Source organism: Echinops telfairi, unplaced genomic scaffold, assembly GCF_000313985.2.
Source record: "Echinops telfairi isolate 266 unplaced genomic scaffold, ASM31398v2 ScPeMD7_11;HRSCAF=52, whole genome shotgun sequence".
Classification (NCBI taxonomy): domain Eukaryota; kingdom Metazoa; phylum Chordata; class Mammalia; order Afrosoricida; family Tenrecidae; genus Echinops; species Echinops telfairi.
In genome coordinates, this window is record NW_022103908.1 from 36,427,122 (window position 1) to 36,439,979 (window position 12,858).

A 12,858-nucleotide genomic window follows, 5' to 3' on the forward strand; every position below is an offset into this window, starting at 1 on the left:
GCGGGCCGCCTATTGGAGAGAGGTGTGTCGGCCCTCGCGTAGTAGTGTCTACACAGTGGCGGGGCAAACACCACTCAGATGGGCAACACAAGGCACGTGGTCGAGTTGGATGTATGTTCCGGTCAGATCCCTAGTTTCCCAAACTTATTTGTCTTACTGCCCCCTTTTCACGGGGCGGGGCTGGGGCGGGGGAGATCGCTCGGCGACCCCTTGGCAGTGAAAACCTTTGTCCAGAAGCTCATCATCTTAGAGACAGTCTGGGGCGCAGAGATTTACGTATGGGGTCGCTAACCACAGGGTCAGCAGTTTGAAACCACCAAACCTCTCTGATGGAGAATGATGAGACTTTCTGCTATTGTAATAAAGAGTTACGGTCTCAGAAACTCTCAGGGGCAGTTTACCCGTACAATTAGTGTCGCTGTGAGCTGGCGTTCGTGAGATGGCAGCGAGTTTGCTGTTTGGGGCTTTAATCTGCTTCTGTTGGCTACCCCGCCCCTCATCTTTCCAGCACCCCCCAGGGGACGCGGTATCACCCGCACAGATGAGAGAGCTGGGGAAAGGAAAGGTCTACTCGACATTTTTAGTAGCTACCTTAAGAAAAACGGAAATAGCTGGTATTAATTTTAACGATGCTTTTTATTTAATGCAGTATATCCACATTAATGTCATTTCAACTTATAAGCAACATAAAAATATTAATGAGATATTTTAATATTTGAAAACAGGTAAGTTTACGCATTCAAAACCCCAACCACACTGTCAGAGAGTAGATTCTGACTCATAGATGCTATATTGGGCTTCCACGGCTGTGTATCTTTACAGGACCAGACCGTCTAATCTTTACTTCCACAGAGGGGCTGGTCTGCTTGAACTACAGTTGTTTTGGTTAGCAGTCCAACCATAGCCCACAGTGCCACCAAGGCCCTTTTTTAGATGTGCCCATTAAAGCACTTGCTTGTTTCAAGTGCTCAGGAGTGACATGACTAGTGATCAACCTGATTCTAAAAGGTAAACAGATCAGAATTTGTGGTATCTTGTGAACCACCTGAAGGATTTGGGATATGAGTCAGCATGGCACTGAGTTGGATATGGGGGATTTGAGGGCATTGGTACCATTTTGATGCATTTTTGGCTGAACAATAGCAGACTGAGCTCCCAGGCTGTGTTAAGCAGCGGAAGTCCGGAAACCAGATGAAGACTTTGTCTTCTCCTTATCTTCCATGCGACTCTCGCCCACAGTGATAGCTTGTCTTTAAAGGCATAGCATTTATTGTCCAGGCTATTTGCTTACTAATCATACCCTGTCTGGTGGCATCTTTTATCTCGATCTGTCATTTTTCCAATTTCTAAGAAATTTTCTAAAAGCTGGATCTGGATATTTACTTATGGAAAAAATATTTGGAAGTGAGTCTCCAGTTATCTTTAGTTGATAAATGTCTCAAGCAGTCAGTGTCAGATGATCTTGCTTGGAAAGGTTTCAGAAGGCACTTAAGCTTTTCATTTTTCAAATACAGTATTTCTTGAATCTCAGGCACCATCATAGCTTGTGATACACAAGTGAACAAGTTGAATTAAAAGGTTATTTTTTCTTTTTAAACTCCTTTTATTGAATTGAAAGTTTTAAGTAGTAAGCTTTTTGAGCTCTGACTATGTCTGATGTAATCCTTACCACAACCTTGTAAGTAGGTTCATATAAAACCTTACTGAAGAAATGAGGAAACAGACTCAGAAAGCGGTAAGGAATTTGTCCAGGCTCATTCCACTCAGAGCACAGCTAGTGCGTTAGGCTGGGTTGTCTAGAGAAACAAAACCGGTGACACATAAGAAAGAGGTTTATTGTTGTTGTTGTCATTGTTAGGTGCCATCGAGTCGGTTCCATTCCATAAGGACCAATAGAACAGAATAACCGCATGACCCTGCGCCATCCTCACCATTTCTGACCAGAACTCTTGGTTGCAGCCGCTGTGTCCGTACATTTCGTTAAGGGCCTTTCTCGTTTGTGCTTCCCCTCTACTTTATTCAATACGATGTCCTCCTCCAGGGACTGGTCTCTCCTGACAATATGTCCAAAATAGTAAGATGAAGTCTTGCTATCCATGCCTCTAAGGAGCATTCTGACTGCACCGCCTATGTCAAATAATTTTATATCAGGAAGACATCCTACCCTGCTTCCAATTAAGTCCACTGGTCTGATGCTGGCGAGAGCCCTCCTCAGACTCCAGTAGCTACAGGCCGATGACACAGAAAGGTGAAGTAGTCGCGTGGATACTGGCAAGGAGCTTGGCAAGGTGTTGACAGCTCCACGGGTTGGCAGTCCACATGAGGCCACACCTGGAGGCAGACCAGCATCCAAATAGGAGGCAGGGGAAGGCCTAGAGAGAAAAAGGCCACAACCTTAAAGAGGCGTCATCCAGCTGTGACCCAGTTAATAGGTTGGACCCCACTCCTATGCTTTCACACAGGGTCAAGTTGACATAGCCACCATAGCTGACTCCTTAGAAGCAAGATTTTCTGAGTGAGCTGTTTCTCCTATAATACAGACAAGATAGACATAATAATTTAGGTACAATGGAATTTCCCTGTGGAGGGTTATAAAAATCTCAGTACCTGGCAGATTTGCAAGGTAATGGGGAGCACTGTGGCATTTTGAAGGTAGAAGTACATTGTTTGATATTTACATCTGTAGATACTTTTACTTAGAAGGTGTGTATAGAACCCAAGACACCAACGTGGAAGCTTATGTAATACTAGGCACATGAAGGCTAATGGGTAGGCAAGTGGTTCTGAACCTGGCACACCCCAAATACTTTGGAAAGTAAATCTCCCATATTGTCCTGAAAGGAGAATCATAGGCAATATCTATCCATAAGCATATTTTAAAAAAACAACAGTATAATGGTGTAATTGTCACAGGGATAAAATAAGTGCCTTATTAGAAAACAAGTCTATTTCAATAAGCAAATACTCAAGTCTTGGCTATGTTAGAAGATACAGTAAAGCAATTGTTGGATGGCATTTTTGCACCGATACAAAGGACCAGCATGAATTGCACAGCTCCAACTGAGACTGATTCCCAATGAATTCTGTTGGCAGTGCAAGACATTGTCCGTGACAGGGTCTCAAGTCATGAACAACTTAGCAGTGGAATTGGGAACAAAGCAAAGTAGGATCTGCTCACAGTGAACATGGTAGTTGCACTTCTGAAGAATTCAGTCTCTAGTAACATAAAAGGTGCAACGTTTGTTCTCTCTTCTTCTGAAGCAAAAAAAGTGAAGAAAATCAAAGATGCGTGGAAACGCTTAGTCAGTAGGACTGATGAACCATGCGCACCTCAGCCTCCAGGACCTCTGACCAGAACTCGGTTGTGCCCAGACTCTACTACTGCTCTCTCCACGAAGGATCACATATAAGATGCTGGATAGAGGGGAGGGAAATGTGGAACAACAACCAAGCTCAGGGTCGCTGGTCATTGAGAGACTGGTGGAACCCCTGTGGCTATAGCTCCTAGTCACCTTTCAGGCGCAGACCAGAGCTCATTCTCAAAGCTCAGCTGTCAGCCAACTGTTGGATCCATCAGGTGACCAGTAACACCAGAGATAGCACTTAGAACTATCTACCAAGTCACTGTCAAGAAACAAATTGTGCATGACTTGTTGAATGGAGAATGGATTTACTCTGTAAACTTGAACCCAAATCATCATAATAAGGGTTTTTCTTTTTTTCCTCCAAATAATATATTTTCGATACAATACAATTTCGACCCTGTGTTATTTCGATACAATAATATTTAGGCTAAGATCATCACAAACAAACTGTTTACTTTCCTAATGTCCCCCCAAGAAGCACCCTTGGTGGCATAGTAGTTAAGCACTGGCCTGCTAAATGCAAACTGGACAGTTGAAAACAACCAGCTGCTCCGCAGTAGAAAAGTGAGGCTTTCTGTTCTGGTAAAGAATTACAGTCTTGGGAAGCCACAGGCACAGTTCTACCCTGTCTTATAGGGTTGCTATGACTCAGTCTCAACCTGATGGTCGGGCCAGTTTGGTATTTTGGGTAATGCCCACTGAGGGAGCTCTGGTAGAATGAGTAAGGGTTGTGCTAACTGAAAGGGCAGCTGTTGGATTCACTAACTGCCCAGCAGGAGAAAGATGTGGCTGTCCGCTTCAGAAACCATATAGCTCAGTTCTAGGCCTTGTAGTAGGGTCACTATGAGTAGACACTGCAGATTTGGGTTTTGTGGGTAATATCCATTCAGATGTTTGTAAATCTTGAGAAATGCAGACACTCTGCTTACAGGATTGCCCCTTGCATTTTAGGACTTGTAGAATAAGTGGTCTGTATTTATCGAGGAGCAATATTTCAGCCTTCCTCCCTTCTAAACTTTTGCAACTAGCAAAAAGGTACATACAGATTTTCAAAATAACTGCTTTTGTTGGGAATTGTTGGGCCAGGTAGTGGCCAATGAGGAGGAGGGAAATAGAATTGATAACATTGGGAATGTGGAAGTAAGACCCGGAAGTGAGAGAAGCTGGTAAAGGACTAAGTGTTAGGAAAAGGGGAAAAATGACGTAGGGCTAGGGAATATTTGATAATCTTACTGAAAATTGTCCATATGTAGTAAGCCAAAAAACCCAACTGACTACCATTAATTTGGTTCCTAGTGCCCCTGTAGGATAAGTTACAACTGCCCCTGTGGGCTTCTGCTACAGCAAATCTTCACAGGAATAGTAAGTCTCATCTTTCTCCCTAGGAGTGGCTGATGGTTTCAAACTGCCAACCTTGATACTAGCAGCCTAATGTGTAACTCACTATACCACCAGGGCCTTTAGGAAGTTTCTGCTTGTACTACGTTACCCTTGCTGAACTTTACAGTTGCTTTCTTGGATAATAGCCCCGCTTCTTACAGATTTACTATGATCCAAGCTTACTCAGGGTGCTGCCTCCACACTGCGTTTTCCCCTGTGCTGTAGTTACCTTGGTCTCTCATGTTTCCCAGTGAAATTTCTGCTTCTGTGACTTTACTATAAGCCAACTTCTCAACTTCTCATTATTTAAGACTCAACTTACTGACAAGTAGCTTTCTCTAACTTGAATTTCCCTTACCCCATAGAGTTGAATAGAGTTGTTTCAGCCTATTTATTCCCTTGGAAATTTGTACAGGTTTTGATGATAGTATCTGTTAATAAAAGTATCAGAATGTTTTTTATCCACATTTGTAACAGCAGCTCAGGCTGTGAAGTTCTCAGAGGCATGAACTTTATTTTGCACTTGTGCCTGGCACGTTAATTGGGACATTGTAGTCACTTACTTGTTCATCAAATGAACAGCTATTAATTTTATTTTTAGTCAATGAGTTAATAAATAGGCATAGGTGTTAGATTCTAATGTTATATTGATACATGTATAGTTTTCACCTTTGTTGGCTTTTAAGGGAGAACCAGGGTCTGGTTCTGCCTTGCTCAATACTTTGTCTTGAATTTAGCCTATTTGGTATACTTGCAAGTGACTATTTTCCATGGTGATGCTAAATAAATAGTTGTTGAACGAGTGAGCCTCCACCTCTGCATTCTTCATCCCAATTACTACTCCTTCTTTTTTTTAAGGGGAATATATATATATATATATATATATATAACTTCATTTCCCTGTGGCATAACTATTATTTATCTTCAACTCAAATATTGGAATCTCAGGACAAAAATTTTAGCGTTTACCACACCAAGCACTTTGAAGGAGTCTAGGTGACTCAGAGTTAGTGTTTGACCTCTAACCAGAAAAATCAGTGTTTTGAGTCCACTGGCTGCCTCCCGGGAGGAAGTGGTGGTCTGCTGGGGGGCTGGTCTGCTCTTCCCCGTCGGCTTTCTGTGAGTTGAAATTGACGCAGTGGCTGTGAGTTTCAGGCAGTTTATATTTATCTAGGAACTTATTTACTGTTTATACTGTCTCAAAGAATAAAATGCCTTGGGAATTTATAATGTTTTTTTTCTCTCTCTTCAGCAATAGCAGCTATGATGGAATGAGCTATTTTCCAGATTTTGAAATTCTTTGATTCATAGTAGTGGAGCATTTAAAATCATTTTTATGTGGGCCGTGTGCATGCTCGCATGTGCACACATGTTGGGATATTGGAGACGAGGTTGTGGGAAGAGATACCTGGCGCAGGCCACTTGCTGATGCCTTGGTATTATTTAAACAAGACATTCTCTTTGAAAAATATGTATACATATAACTGAAATTATATTCTTTCAAGGCAGAGATAGTACTTTCAAGATCTTTATTTTCTGTGTTCTCAGTGTAGTACCATGCACACAGTTGCCCTTCAATATTTGTTGAATGATTAAATTGAATAATGAGTGAAACAGCTGGATGGAAGAAGAATAGAGAATTAGGGAAATGTTTTCTAGTGGTGAATTGACAGTAAGGAAGAAAGAGTAAAATAAATGAGACTATCCCACCTTGATTTCTTAATGGTAACCAATATTTTGGATGGAAGCAGAATAGAGAATTAGGGAAATGTTTTCTACTGGTAAACTGACAGTAAGGAAGAAAGCGTAAAATAAATGAGACTATCCCACCTTGATTTCTTAATCGTAGCCAATTTTTTAATTGCCATCAAGTCAATTCCAGTTCATAGTGAGTGACCCTATGTGTAGGGTTTCAGAGACTGTACGTACATCTCTGGGGTGCAGGTAGCCTCACCTTCGCCCCTTGCAGCATCTGGTGGGTTGGGACTGCCCATTTTGTGGTTAGCAGCCCAACACCTAGCCCAAGATGCTACACGAGCTGCTGTTGAAATGGTACCGTTGGGCTAAATATGAACATCTAATAATGTTATTTGTATTCACAGTAGACACAGTACTCTGATGCTGTCTGACGTTCTTTTTCAGGTTTTCAACATTTTATTGCTATTAATACCTCCAATTAAACAGAGCTGGTGTCTCCAATAGATATGGATTCTGTTTCAAAGCTTATTAATTCAAAGTAGTCTAATAGTTTTTGTTGTTGAAACAAAATATGTGGACGCTGTATTTTGGTATTTTCTATGATGCATAAGGAACAGTGGAAAAGAATTAATACAGTTGAATGATGGTATTGGTGAAGAATGTTGAATATATACCAAGAACAAACTTGTCTTGGAAGAAGTACAGCCAGAATGCTCTGTTAGTGCCACATACTTTGGAGATATCATTAGGAAGGACCAGTTCCTGGAGAAGGACATCATGCTTGATAAAGTAGATGGACATCTTGCTCTGGTAAAATTGAAGATGAGCAAACAGAGGAAACCCTTCAGTGAGATGAATAGATACCGTGGGCACACCAGTGGGCTCAAACTTAACAAGTACAAGGAGATACAGGACCAGGCAGTTTTACTGTGTTGTCCATAGACTTGCTCTGAGGCAAACTGACTCGATATGGCATCTAATAATTACAACAACAATATATTTTGAGGTGGGAATAAAGGTAGATAGCCACTTTCAAGGACTGTCAAGTAAATATTTTAGGTTTTGTAGGCCCTATGGACTATTTCACAACTATTCAACTCTGCCGTTAAGAGTCAAATGGTCATGTGATACATACATGTGGCTGTGTTTGAATAAAAATTTATTTACAAAACATTTGGAGGGGCACACTTGGCCTTAGGATCATAGTTTGCTGACCCTCTGCTCTAGGAGACAAGTTGAATCGAATCCAAATAACCAATTCAAGACACACTCTATTAAGTTAGCATTTATTTACTCAGTCAGTAATTCAACAGGTAGTCATAGGCCCCACATTGTTAAGTATGGTACTGAGGTGAGGTGCTGTAATAAAACTAAAAGGAGTCAGGCTTGGATTTTGTTTTCAGCAAACTTGATCAACAGGTAAACTCGAGACTGTTGGGAAATTCTCAGCAGGAATTGTGTCTCATTGATTTGGGTAATTACCCTTAGAGCTTACCACAGCACTGGCAGATTATAGATGCTGAATAACATCTTTTTAAAATGGATGAATTAAGGCCATTTCATAAGAATTAATTGTTCTTAGATTAGGGCTACAATTAAGTGCCAGCTCAAAATCCATTCATCTATCTTTTGCTTACATATGTCCCTGCTCCACTTTAGAGACATCATTATCCTTTTATTGGGGAACTTCATGCACCATCCCCATGGGGCATATGGTAATATTGATAGTATCATTAATTTAGCCAGTATTACAGTATGTCAAATACTGTTTAGAAAAGGAAGCTATATATATGTGGGACAGTTTTTTTATACCCCAAATACATGGATTGTTGATTTGTACTGGTCAAAAACTTGTGATTGGGTACTATTTATGCAAACAGTGAGAGGTGGAGATAGGGCAAAACTTTTGACTCTCAGTCACGAAGGCAGAACTGTGCCTCCTAGGTTAAAATGTCATTAAAAAACAAAGAGAGCGTGGAAACAGCAAATATCTGGTAGTTCAGAGTGGCCACCCTCAAAGCAAGAAGGTGCCCGATGTCCGAACCAAAGTCCAGCCACCACCATTTCCCTAGCCTTGTGATAGCAGTCTTCTGTTGCTTCTGACACTAGCTTGTTTCAGCCTTGAATCCAAGGAGGTACGTCATTTTCTTACACCTGATACAGGTGACTTTAAGGTAAATTCCAGTTTGCTTAGTGGGGTTTACAAACTAGAAGCTTCTGGTGCGATCTATGAAGAATGCTGTGTACCTCAGAAGGACTGAGTGTCTGGTTGTCTACAGCATGCCTAGGTCACCAAGGGTTGGCTGGGTACTACCTCACAAGTGTCCAGTTAGAAACAATCCTGGGTCTATTCTCCCTTTGGGGGGTCTGTATAAAGGAGCAGTTTTCCTAGTAGTGGGTTGCCCCACGTGGTTGTGATTTACCCACCAACAGAGGTATAACCACCTTCTCAAAGACATATTCCCCACCCTCCACCCCAACACTCCCTCACACACATATCTCTGGACTTGAATTTCTCTTAAGATTCTCTGAGCGCTCTGGTAGGAGTGAGTGTCTGTTGATTTGGGGTGACTGTAGAACAATGTTATAGGGCAGGAGCGGGCCAGCCTTCTCCGTCTCTTGACAACACGAGAAAGTGACGGCAGCTGAGGTGAGGCCTGTGCTGTCAAAGTGGGTGTCCGATGTACAAAGAGGGAGGTGACAGATGGGTTGTGAGCATTAGGCACACCGCCTCGCTGCTTGAGAGACTGGATTAGAAGATTGCAAGACCCGAGAATGGATTCCTGCTTCTGTCTTAGTGTTTATCCTTTTAGTAGAGGTCTCATACAATATTTGTCCTTTTTTCAAAAATAATTTTTTTATTGTGCATTTGATGAAAGTTTACAGAGTGGATCAATTTTCCATTCAACAATTCATAAACATTTTGTTTCATCTCCTTGGTTGCAGTTCCCACGATGGAACTTTCTTGTGCGCCAGCAGGGAGTTTGGTTGGAACTGTGCCATGGTGGCGTCGTGGGTTACACATCGGCCTGCTACCCAAAGTCAGCTGTTTGAAACTAGGGAGAAGGAGGAGGCTCCTTGCCCCCTTAAAGATTTACAGCCTCAAAAAGCCACAGGGGCAATTGTATCCTGACCTTTAAGGTTAATATCAGTGGAAATTGACTCAAAGGCAGTGAGTGTGCTCAGAGCCCTCATAACAGTTGGGTCAGCATTGAACTGCTAACTGCAAGGTCCACCACAGCTCAGACCCAGTAGCCACTCTTTCAGGAGGAAGTCTTCCTGCTCTTGTAAGGATTTACAGCCTCAGAAACCTTAGATTGGCAGTGAGTGAGGGAGTGAGTGAGTACATGTGTGCGCCAGGTGGAGGGCTTCAGGAAAATTAAGCCTAGAGCAGTGAGAGCAAAGGATAGAAAAGCAAGAGGGCACAGCAGTAGGGGTGTCTTATAGTGGGTGGGACTGGCAGTGCAGAGGGCGAGATGTTGACAGCAGTAATGTGACCCAAACTCACTGCCATCAAATGGATGCCAACTCATAGCCACCCTCCCGGGCAAGGTAGAACTGCCCCCTGAGAGTTTCTGAGACTACAGGAGTAGAAGGCAGAGTCAGGCATGCCTTCGTCTTCCATCTTCCCTACCCTATTCTGAGACCAAACATCCCTCCCATAGCACTCTCTCTCTGCTGGTCTTAATGATTCTTTGTGGTGGTCATACAAAACTCAAAGACAAGACTCAAGATTATGGGGGTTTATTAGGGAAGTTAGCGAGTTCCTACAGTCAGTATCAGTCTTCAGCAGAACAGTGTTACAAAGCTCCTGTAGCATTGGTAAATGCCACAAGGCACTCTGGTCTACTCATTCTGTGGGCTTGCAAGACTGCAGCTCTGTCTCAAGGTCTCAGCACTACTCTCACTCGCTCGCTCTCTCTCTCTCTTCTGTCTCACTGCTGTGGCTTCTGTTGTCTCTGATTCAGGCAGGGACTGTCCAGGCTCTGAGCTGATGGCTCTTTCTTGATGGTTGTGGGATTACCTGGTTCTGTTTCTGAGATTGCTCCCTTTCATACCCAGCAGAATAGTAAAATTGATGACACCCTGAATTAAAGTCCTCTATACTTTATTTGCATGATCCCACTCAGCCTTTAGTAGCATGGGTGGCATAGTGGTTATGTGTGAGACTGCTGACTGCAAGGTCAGCAGTTTGAAACCACCAGCTGCTCCTCTGGAGAAAGATGGGTTTTTTTCTATTCCCATAAAGAATTACAGTCTCTTAAACTCACAGGAGCAGTTCTGTCTACCTGAGATCAGGGAATTTGGCAGTGGAGTTACAAAGACTGACTAGAATGGCCATACCAAGCAGTTTCCCTTCCTCTCTGAAGTAGATGGCTACACCAGCCTGTGTAATCATGAGATGTTGGTGGGAATAGGTAGGAGGCACGAAAAGATCCAAAACGAACAACCATTTCGATGTAAACGAGAGGGGTTGGAGTGGAAACCCAAAGCCTGTCTGTAGGCAATTGGACATCCCCGCACAGAGGGTCTCAAGGAAGGGACGAGCCAGACGGTGCAGTATAGCACTGATGAAACCTACAACATTCCTCTAGTTCAGTAGTTTTCAACCTTCCTAATGCCGCGACCCTTTCAAACAGTTCCTCAGGTTGTGGTTACCCACCAGCCAAAAAATTATTTTTGTTGCTACTTCATAACTGTAATTCTGTTACTCCTATGAATTGGGCGACCCCTGTGGAAGGGACGTTCAACCCCCAAAGGCGGTTGAGACCCACAGATTGAGAGCTGCTAGGTTTTTAATGCTTCTCTCTTCGCCCCTGCCCAGCCCCACTATCATGAACCCAGTTCTACCTTACAAATCCTGGTAGACTGGAATATGTACATTGGTACAGATAAGCTCTTGACACATGGAATCCAGGACAGATAGACCCCCTCAGGCACAGTAGTGGGAGTAGCGATACCATAAGGGGATGGGACAGGGAAGGAGGAGAAAGGGGAAACCGATCACAATGATGGATATATCACCACCACCCACCCCAGGGGGATGAATAACAGAAATGTGGGTGAAGGGAGTGAGCAGATGGTGTAAGATACGAAAGTAACAGCAATAATATATAATTGATAAAGGATTGATGGGAGTAGGAGAGGAGGGGAGGGGAGGGGGAAAAAGAGGAGCTGATACCAAGGGTTCAAGTAGAAACAAAATGTTTTGAAAATGATGATGGCAACATATGTACAAGTGTGCTTGAAAGCATTGATTTATGGATTGTTAGAAGATCTGTAAGAGTCCCCAAATAAAATGATTAATTAAAAAAAAATCGATAGCTAGGCTTTTTTTCTTAGGTGCCTCTGGGTAGACTTGAACCATCCTCCTTCCTCTCAGAAGCTGAGTATATTAACCGTTGACACCACTCATTTAGCCAGTACTCAAGCAAAGCTTTCTGCTGCTGAGCTGATGCGGGATCATACTGACCCCTTTAGCCAGTAGTGTCAGGGAAATGATAGTAGTATTTTCACTGTTTATGCTTTCAGAATATTATTTCATTGCCAGCAGGGAATGAGCAAACAGTTTTAGTTCTTCTGAGAATCCAAATACCAGGTATAACCTCTCCTGCCCTTCCCACTTTTACATATCCTTTATCACTAGGGTAGATTTAGATTGACAGAAAATATGAGAAGTCACTATAGCAAGTTCCCATTTATCATACACTTCAGTCATTATTATCAACCTTTACCAGCATGGCACACTTACAACAATTAATGAATCAATATTGATGTGTTGTTAGTAACTAAAGTTTAAACTTACCCATAGTATCTCTCCATTATTTAGATAGGAGACATTTATGAAGTCCAACCCCAAAGAAGTGATTTATATTGTTGGCTTTATACTTCTCAGTCACTGCCAATTTTTATGATATTTTAAAACATTCTTAAACTTCAAAGCACAGTTAAGGAAAGACTACTGTGTAATGATTTTTAAGCTTTTAAGTGTTACCACTCAAAAAATGTAAGAAAGTGCTGCCTTAGAGTAAAATAGGCTATTGTAAGGGAGTGAAAAGATCTTTCAGAAAATGGGATGATTTCCCAGGCCAGAAGGACAAGCACACGCATGAAGCATGGCGGGGAAGGGGCACATCAGATGTGAGCCAAGAGCTTTTCAGGGGTATTTGCCAGGGACTTCAAAGTCAGTACAATAAAAACTTGTTTGTAGGAGTGCATCAATGCGAGGAAGCTTGCTAGAAACAAAACAATCAATTGTATGTTCAAGGTGCAAAATTAAGCTCAAGGATGAAAAGGGAGATATTAAAGATCAGTGTACTTGTTTGTTTTGTTTTTTTTTCTTTTTTAACATTTTATTAGGGGCTCATACAACTATTATCCCAATCCATACACACATCAATTGTGTAAAGCGCAT

At 42.3% G+C, this 12,858-nt stretch overlaps 1 protein-coding gene across 1 annotated transcript in view; it reads left to right on the forward strand.

Moving 5' to 3' along the window:
• Positions 1–12,858, forward strand: part of DNAJC15 (DnaJ heat shock protein family (Hsp40) member C15) — a 75,340-nt gene that overhangs the window by 393 nt on the left and 62,089 nt on the right. The gene's annotated exons all lie outside the window — the stretch shown is intronic.